Below are 9,175 nucleotides of genomic sequence, written 5' to 3'. Positions count from 1 at the left end.
CAGCTCGCCCGACCCGGCGCCGCCGCACCCGGGACCGGCCACCGTCCCCAGCCGCGCCTCGCCTCCCGGCCCTCTCCGGCCGTCTCTGCCTCCGCCGCCCTCCGCCGCTCCCCATGTCGTCGCCGGCAAGTCCCACTCCGGTGGCCCACCTCCGAATCCGGCGAACCTCGGGAAACGTGCCCCGGATCTGGATCTGAGAATCGGGGTTCACTTTTTCGTCCCAAACCCTAATAATTGGTGTTTTTCATCATCTTATATCTCCGCATCCGTAGCTCTGTTTTTGGCATATAGCATATCAAAATGTTCGACTCAGAGAGTACATCATTTTATTCCATTGCATCATTTTCATTCGAATTCATCTTGATGCCCAAAATGCGGTTAGAAGAGGGCTACTTGTGATAATTGCCAGATCTGCTACTCCATTTAGATATTTGTCATTTTTGCCATGATTATTGTGTGCATGATATGCCCATGAGCTCTACATATGTTTTGTTAAGGGTTTTCCCATCTTTCCAGAGGTGCAACCCATGTATTTTTGTGATGTGTGTGGTGACTAGCACAAGCTTGCAAAGTGAGGCACTTGGTAATGCAGATTTCAGGGACTTAGCATTTGCACTAAGTCCTTAAGATGTTTATCTCATGATGCCATATGTTCATGTTGTTTCCTAGTGATCTGTGACTCTTTTGAGGATGATCAATAAGGATGTTTTGTTAATCTTGTAGTGCTCTATCCGTCCATGTCTTTTTTTGCAATAATGGAGCACCCTAGCTTCAGTTAATCGAGCTCTACTTTTGCTACTTCGTGAATCCGGGCAGATTGTCTACTTGTTGGCGATTTTGCCGATGACGTTGTAGTTGATCCATGCATGCTATGCTATTGTTCTTGCCATGTCTAGCTTGTATTTTGTGTATTCTTGATGGGTGTACGCTTAGTTTGCCATGACATGCTTTGTAGTGATTGCATCGAGCTCGTAAACATGCCTACATGATATCTTTTTTTCAGCATGTGCCAGTTTTCACTAAGTCTGAAAACTGATTATGCTTTTGCTATGTTCACATGCTTGCAATTGTATTTTCTGATCACTTTTGGCTCAAGGTGACTAAGGGACTTTTGTTAAGATCTTTGAGTAGCTCCATGCCATGCTTTACTTTGCCATGTTCAGGTCCTGTAGCATGTAGTTTTGTTGCTCCGAAGCGTGCTACCTGATCTGAGATTCCAGATAAGTGTTAATTTCACTAAGTCTGAAATCTGTTCACCATATGCATTTTTGCCATGCTTGTTTGAACCTGTTAATGGATGAATTGGCTGTATCTCAGTGCTAGACTTTTGTTAAGCATCATGAATGCATCCCTGACATGTATTTTTCTGCCATGTTTGAGTGCTGTAGCTTGTTCATCTCATTGCATTTAGATGGCTACTTGCTGTAAATCGCAGAACGTGGTCATATTTGAATCGCTTGCCATTTCCAAACCGTAACTCCGATTCCAGCGTTCTTTATATCATTGTCAAGCAATTTCATCTCATCTTTCTAGTGGCACACTTGGATTTCCAAGTTGAGGCCAGGTTCATGCATACCTTGTCAAATCTTGCATATGCATCCCGCATCGCATCCCGCATAGCATACCATCCTTGCATCATATTGTTTGATCCTTGCACGTGGTTGATTGTGTCCTTGTTGCTTGTTTGTCTTGTTTGGGTAGAGCCGGGAGACGAGTTCGCTAACGAGGAGCCCCTTGAGTTTGTTTTCGAGGATCCAGTCAACTCTGACAACTTTGCAGGCAAGATGATCATACCCTCGAAATCACTACTATCTTTGCTTTGCTAGATGCTCGCTCTTTTGCTATGCCAATGCTACGATGCCTACCACTTTCTTTCAAGCCTCCTAAATTGCCATGTCAAACCTATAACCCACCTTGTCCTAGCAAACCGTTGATTGCTTATGTTACCGCTTTGCTCAACCCCTCTTATAGCGTTGCTAGTTGCAGGTGAAGATTGGAGACCGTTCCTTTTTGGAACTTTATTTACTTGTCGGGATATCATTATATTGCCATGTTATCTTTATGCATCTATATACTTGGTAAAGGGTGGAAGGCTCGGCCTCTCGCCTAGTGTTTTGTTCCACTCTTGCCGCCCTAGTTTCCGTCATATCGGTGTTATGTTCCCGGATTTTGCGTTCCTTACGCGGTTGGGTTATAATGGGAACCCCTTGATAGTTCGCCTTGATTAAAGCTTTTCCAGCAATGCCCAACCTTGGTTTTACCATTTACCACCTAGCCTCTTTTCCCTTGGGTTTCCAGAGCCCGAGGGTCATCTTATTTTAGCCTCCCCGGGCCAGTGCTCCTCTGAGTGTTGGTCCAACCGAGCGATGTCCGGGGCTACCAGGGGCATCTCTGGGCTGGCCTACCCGACGTCTGGCTCATCTGAGTGTGCCCTGAGAACGAGATATGTGCAGCTCCTATCGGGATTTGTCGGCACATTCGGGCGGTGTTGCTGGTCTTGTTTTAACCTATCGAAGTGTCTTGAAGAACTGAGGTACCGAGTCTGATCGGAACGTCTCGGGAGGAGGTCTATTCCTTCGTTGACCATGAGAGCTTGTCATGGGCTAAGTTGGGACTCCCCTGCAGGGATTTGAACTTTCGAAAGCCGTGCCCGCGGTTATGGGCAGATGGGAATTTGTTAATGTCTGGTTGTAGATAACTTGAACCTTAACTTAATTAAAATGAATCAACAGTGTGTGTTACCGTGACGGCCTCTTCTCGGCGGAGTCCGGGAAGTGGACACGGTGTTGAAGTAATGTCTGCGCAGGTTGTCCTCTAGTTCTCGCTTGCGCTTTGCCTTCTCTTCCCGCTCTCTTTTACGATCAGGATAGCCACCATATATGCTAGTCGCTTGCTGCAGCTCCACCTATATTTTTACCCTGCCTTACCTATAAGCTTAAATAGTCTTGATCACGAGGGTGCGAAATTGCTGAGTCCATGTGGCTCACAGATTACTATTACACCAGATGCAGGGCCTGGCGATTCCGCTCCAGGTGACGCGCTCGAGCTCAAGTGGGAGTTCGACGAGGACTCTCAACGATACTATGTTTCCTTTCCCGATGATCAGTAGTGGTGCCCTGTTGGGGGTGATCGGGACCGTGTCGCATGTTGGGTTATCTTTTATTTTGGCGCCGTAGTCGGGCCATGAGTGTTTGAATGATGTAATGCTATTTTATGTACTTGATTGACGTTGCGAGTGTAAGCCAACTATGTTATCTCCCCTTTTATTATCTATATATTACATGGGATGTTGTGAAGATTGCCTAACTTGCGACATATGCCTTCAATGTGATTATGTCTCTAAGTCGTGCCTCGACAAGTGGGAGCTATAGTCGCATCGAGGGTGTTACAAGTTGGTAATCAAAGCCTTCCCCGACCTTAGGAGCCCCATTGCTTGATCGTTATTAGCGGCCGAGTTGTGTCTAGAAAAATGTTTTGAGTCATTTAGGAATTATATATCGGAGAGTTTAGGAATTCTTTTTTACTTCCCAGTCTCCTCATCGCTCTGGTAAGGCATCCTGACGTAGAGTTTTGACTCTTCTCTTCTCAAATTTCACTAAAAATTTTTAGGATCACGCGGGTATCTTGGAATCTTTCCGATGGTTTTATGATGAGAACATTGTCTTGGTGCCTCCTGTCAGGGGTTTTGTGGAAGTGTCCCGGGAGTTGAGCTCTGAGGTGTTGTCGTCATAATTTTATCGTTGCAGTTCTGGAATACCTGAGTTTAGTACGCCGACATCAAAAATCTCTTTTATGCAGTTCGTTGGTGAGATAACCTCGACGCCACCCAGTACTGGGGCGGGAGTTCGGGAGTATCGCCATAACTTGTATAACGGATGCTTTTCGAAGGTTGAGGTAGATGGTTTCCGAAGTTTTTCTCGGTTAAGTGTTGAAGGATGGATACAACTGGATGTAGGATTTGCTAGATTTGGGTGAGATATTATGCTTCCCCTGTATCCCGAACACCTGATTGCATAACCGGAAAGGTTCGGGAGTTTCATAGGTGGGAATTCTTGTAGCTCTAGTTCTTCTTCCACGGATATTTGGTTTGAAATTGGGATTTCTTACCGAGTATTCGTTCTTGATCCGTACCTTGTTCATTTATTTCTCTACCTAAATTCTAAGTGGCTTCTCAATTTATGGATATGTGACCATTTCAAGAGGAATGCATTCGTTCATTTTGTTCGGATGTGAAGACTATATGTTGCAATTTTCATTCCGTTGGATTCAGCTTCAATATTCGTCTATCTATGTGCTAATGGATGTCAACCTCTTCAGGATGGCTCCTCCAACGCGCATGACTCCGAATCCTGATCTGCCACCACCTCCACCTCCTCCGGAGGCATGGCAAGCTGTGATGGCCGCAACCAATGCAAACACACAGTTGATCATGCAAATTCTTCAAGAGCGCAATCAAGGAAACCAAGGGAACCAAGGCAACAATCAGAATCACTTTGCTACACTCAACCAGTTCCTTGCTAATGGGCCAAAGACTTTCAGCAATTGTGTTGAGGCAACTGATGCTGACGATTGGCTTGTGGATCTGTGCAAGCATTTCGAGTGCAGTAACGTCAGGCCTGAGGACTTTGTCAAGTTCGCTTCCTTCCAACTCAAAGATCAAGCTGCAGAATGGTTCCAGCAGTACAAGGATTCCAGAGGTGGACGTGTTATCACTTGGGATGAATTCCATCAAGATTTCAGAGCTCACCATATTCCCAGAGCGTGGTTGAAAGCAAGCGTGAGGGATTTCGCAACCTGAAGCAAGGCTCTTTGTCTGTCTATGACTACAACAAGTTGTTCCAGAAGCTCGCCCGCTTTGCCAAGCAGGACGTACCTGAAGAGAAGAGCATGATATACTAGTTCAGGGGTGGTCTCAGAGAAGAAATTCAGCTAGCTCTTGTCCTCTTTGAGCCCTTGAGGTACGATGAGTTCTACAACATGGCACTGAAGCAAGAGGCCGCTCAATTGAGGTGTGATGCTTCCCAGAAGCGAGTCAGAGATGCTACTCCTTCTTCCTGTACTCAAGTGGCCAAGCAGCAGAAGTATTGGCTGCCTCCTCCTCCGTCCCGTCAGCCGTATCAGCAGAAGAGCAAAGGTGGCAGTGGATCTTCCCACCCACCAAACCCTGGCTTTCAGAACAAGACTTTGTCTCAAGCTCCAAGATCGAGTGCTCCGTACCACCATCCGCTGTCAGAGGTCACGTGCAACAAGTGCCAATAGAAGGGTCACTATGCCAACAAGTGTTTCAACCAGAGGCGTCTTCCTCCTCCTCCTCCTGTCAGATCGGCAAGTACAACTGTGGTCAAGCATAACCCCAAGTCCGCCAAGGTCAACTTGATGAATGCAACTCAGGCAGAGGACTTATCAGATGTCATTATGGGTAACCTTCCTGTTAATGATATTCCTGCAAAAGTTCTTTTTGACACGGGTGCATCGCATTGTTTCATCTCGAGACCATTTGTTTCTAAGCATGAGTTGCCTTTACAAGATTTGCCTAGACAGTTATCTGTTGTTTCTCCGGGTAAATTCATGAATGCAAGCGCTATCGCCCCAGATGTTACTATCACGTTGGGCGACTACAAGTTTCTCTCTTCTCCGGTGGTTCTTGGTAACTCGGATATTGATCTTATTCTTGGAATGGATTGGCTTGCTAAGCACAAGGCGCATCTTGATTGTGCAGCCAGGCAGATTCAATTGACTCATTCGTCTGAGGATGTAATTGTCTTTCCCGCTCGTGATGATACAATCCGTCTATTTTCTCTCAATGAGAAGGGTGAACTGGATGCTATCTCGCAGATTCCAGTCGTTTGCGAATATCAAGACGTCTTTCCAGAAGAGCTTCCAGGAATGCCTCCGCACCGGCCAGTTGAATTCGTTATTGATCTTGAGCCTGGCACGGAACCTGTGTGCATGCGTCCTTACAAGCTCGGACCTGAAGAGTTGAAGGAGCTGAAGAAGGAACTCGATATTCAAGAGAGAATGGGTCTCATCCGGCCTAGTTCTTCTCCGTGGGGTTGTGGTGTTCTTTTTGTGAAGAAGAAGGATGGAACTGACCGACTTTGTGTTGATTACCGTCCATTGAACAAGGAAGATCATGCCAAGCACTTGCGTTTGGTACTCGATAAGCTCAGAGAACACAAGTTCTACGCCAAGTTCTCCAAGTGCGAATTTTGGCTCGATGAGGTTCTTTATCTTGGTCATATCATCTCTGCCAAGGGCATTGCGGTGAATCCTGAGAAGGTGTCTGCAATTGTGAATTGGGAACCTCCTCAGAACGTGAAGCAACTCCGTAGCTTCCTCAGTCTCGCAAGCTATTATCGAAGATTTGTTGAAAACTTCTCCAAGATCGCGAAGCCTCTCTCAAATCTTCTCCAGAAGCACGTCAAGTACGTTTGGTCTCCGGAGTGTGACATTGCTTTCAACACTTTGAAAGAGAAATTGATCACTGCTCCAGTTCTGACTCCGCCTGATGAATCCAAGCCATACGAGGTCTTTTGTGATGCCTCTCTCCAAGGTCTTGGCGCAGTGTTGATGCAAGAGAAGAAAGTTGTTGCTTATACCTCTCGCCAAATTGAATCCCAATGAGAAGAACTACCCCACTCATGATCTCGAGTTGGCGGCAGTTGTGCATGCTCTTTTGACTTGGAGACATCTCTTATTGGGAAGAAAAGTGGACATCTTCACTGACCACAAGAGTCTCAAGTACATCTTCACTCAGCCTAATCTCAACCTCGGGAAAACTCGATGGGTCGAAATGATTCAAGAGTATAATCTGAGTATCGAGTATACTCCAGGCAAGGCCAATCTGATTGCTGACGCATTGAGCAGAAAGGCTTATTGCAATAGTCTGATTCTCAAGCCTTATCAACCCGAGCTTTGTGAAGCTTTCCGCAAACTTAATGTGCAAGTTGTTCCTCAAGGTTTCCTCGCCAACCTTCAAGTCTCTCCTACCTTGGAAGACCAGATTCGCCAAGCTCAGCTTCTTGATGCAATGGTGAAAAAGGTGAAGATTGGGATTGCCAAGAGTCAACCCAAGTACAAGTGCTACCGCCTTGATGACAAGGATACTCTCTTCTTCGAGGATCGTATTGTTGTACCCAAAGGTGACCTCCGTAAAGTGATCATGAACGAGGCTCACAATTCTCTTCTCTCCATCCACCCTGGGAGTACGAAGATGTATCAGGACCTCAAGCAGGCTTATTGGTGGACTTGAATGAAGCGTGAGATTGCTCAATTCGTGAATGAGTGTGATGTCTGCAGAAGAGTGAAGGCAGAACACCAAAGGCCAGCTGGTCTCCTCCAACCACTTGCCATTCCAAAATGGAAGTTTGACCACATTGAAATGGACTTCGTGACTGGGTTTCCAAAGTCCAAGCGTGGCAATGATGCTATATTCGTTGTCATCGACAAACTCACCAAAGTGGCTCACTTTCTGCCTATCAAAGAGTCGATCACTACAGCTCTATTGGCGGAGCTCTATACCTCTCGGATTGTCTCTCTGCATGGTATTCCACAAGTGATCTCTTCAGACCATGGCAGCATCTTTACCTCCAAGTTTTGGGATTCTTTTCAGAAGGCCATGGGCACCAACATCTGCTTCAGCACAACTTTCCATCCTCAAACTAGCGGTCAAGTCGAGCGTGTCAATCAGATTCTTGAAGATATGCTCAGGGCTTGTGTGATCTCCTTCGGCGTGAAGTGGGAGGATTGTCTTCCTTATGCTGAATTCTCCTACAACAACGGTTTTCAAGCAAGTTCGGGCAAGGCCCCATTTGAAATTCTGTATGGCAGGAAGTGCCGTACCCCTCTCAACTGGTCTGAAACCGGTGAACGTCAGCTTCTCGGAAATGACTTAATCACAGAGGCAGAGGAAATGTGCAAAGTCATTTGAGATAACCTCAAAGCAGCCCAATCCCGCCAGAAGAGCTACTATGATAGTAAGCACCGTGATTTGGCTTTTGTGATCGGAGATCATATTTACCTCCGCGTCTCTCCTATGAAAGGTACTCGTCGCTTCAGTATCAAAGGGAAGCTTGCCCCTTGATACATGGGACCTTTCAAGATTGTCAGAAAGAGAGGCGATCTCGCCTATCAACTCGAGCTTCCTTCAAACTTTGCAAATGTTCATGACGCGTTCCATGTCTCCCAGCTTCGAAAGTGCTTCAAGACTCCTGACCGCACCGTCAACTTCGAGGACATTGAGCTCCAAGAAGATCTCTCTTATCGTGAGCACCTAGTGGCTATTCTTGAAGAGACTGAACGCAAGACTCGCAACAAGTCAATCAAATTCCTCAAAGTCAAGTGGTCACACCATTCCGACCGTGAAGCTACCTGGGAACGCGAGGATCACCTCCGTTCTGAGTACCCGGCGTTCTTTTAGTCCTAGATCTCGGGACGAGATCCTTTCGTAGTGGTGGAGTGTTGTAACACCCCGGATATGACTTTCCCAATTTGTACTCCAACTCTTGCCGTTTCCGGCGTTAAGTTATTTTATTTTCTCGGGTTCGGGTCTTTGTCTCCATGTGTTGTTATTGTTGCCATGCATCTCATATCATGTCATCATGTGCATTGCATTTGCATACATGTTCATCTCATGCATTCGTGCATTTTCCCCGTTGTCCGTTTTGCATTCCCGCGCTTCGTTCTCCTTCGGTGGTCATTTCTAGCTTTCTTTTGTGTGTGGGGATGAAAAATTTCTGGATTGGACCGAGACTTGCCAAGTGGCCTTGGTTCACTACCGGTAGACCGCCTGTCAAGTTTCGTACCATTTGGACTTCGTTTGATACTCCAACGGTTAACCGAGGGACCGAAAAGGCCTCGTGTGTGTTGCAGCCCAACACCCCTCCATTTTGGCCCAAAACCCACCAAAACCCTCTCCATCATCTAGAGCGTTCGATCCCGATCGCGTGGCCGAAAACCTCATCTCCTTTGGACTCTCCTAGCTTCCTCTATGCCTATATAAAGCCCCCTCAAAAATCTCCTTCTTCTTCCCCGTCCAAACCCTAGATCCATCTCCACTCGCGTCGCCGGACGAAAACCCGGCCGGCCGGACGTGTCCGGTCCGCCCCGCCGCCGCCACGTGGCGCACTGCCATTCGCCGCGCCCCGTGACCACTTCGCTGCCCCCCGCGCCACGG

The sequence above is a fragment of the Triticum dicoccoides genome, chromosome 3A (genome assembly GCF_002162155.2).
Source record: "Triticum dicoccoides isolate Atlit2015 ecotype Zavitan chromosome 3A, WEW_v2.0, whole genome shotgun sequence".
NCBI classification, from domain to species: domain Eukaryota; kingdom Viridiplantae; phylum Streptophyta; class Magnoliopsida; order Poales; family Poaceae; genus Triticum; species Triticum dicoccoides.
This window is presented reverse-complemented; position numbering follows the sequence as displayed.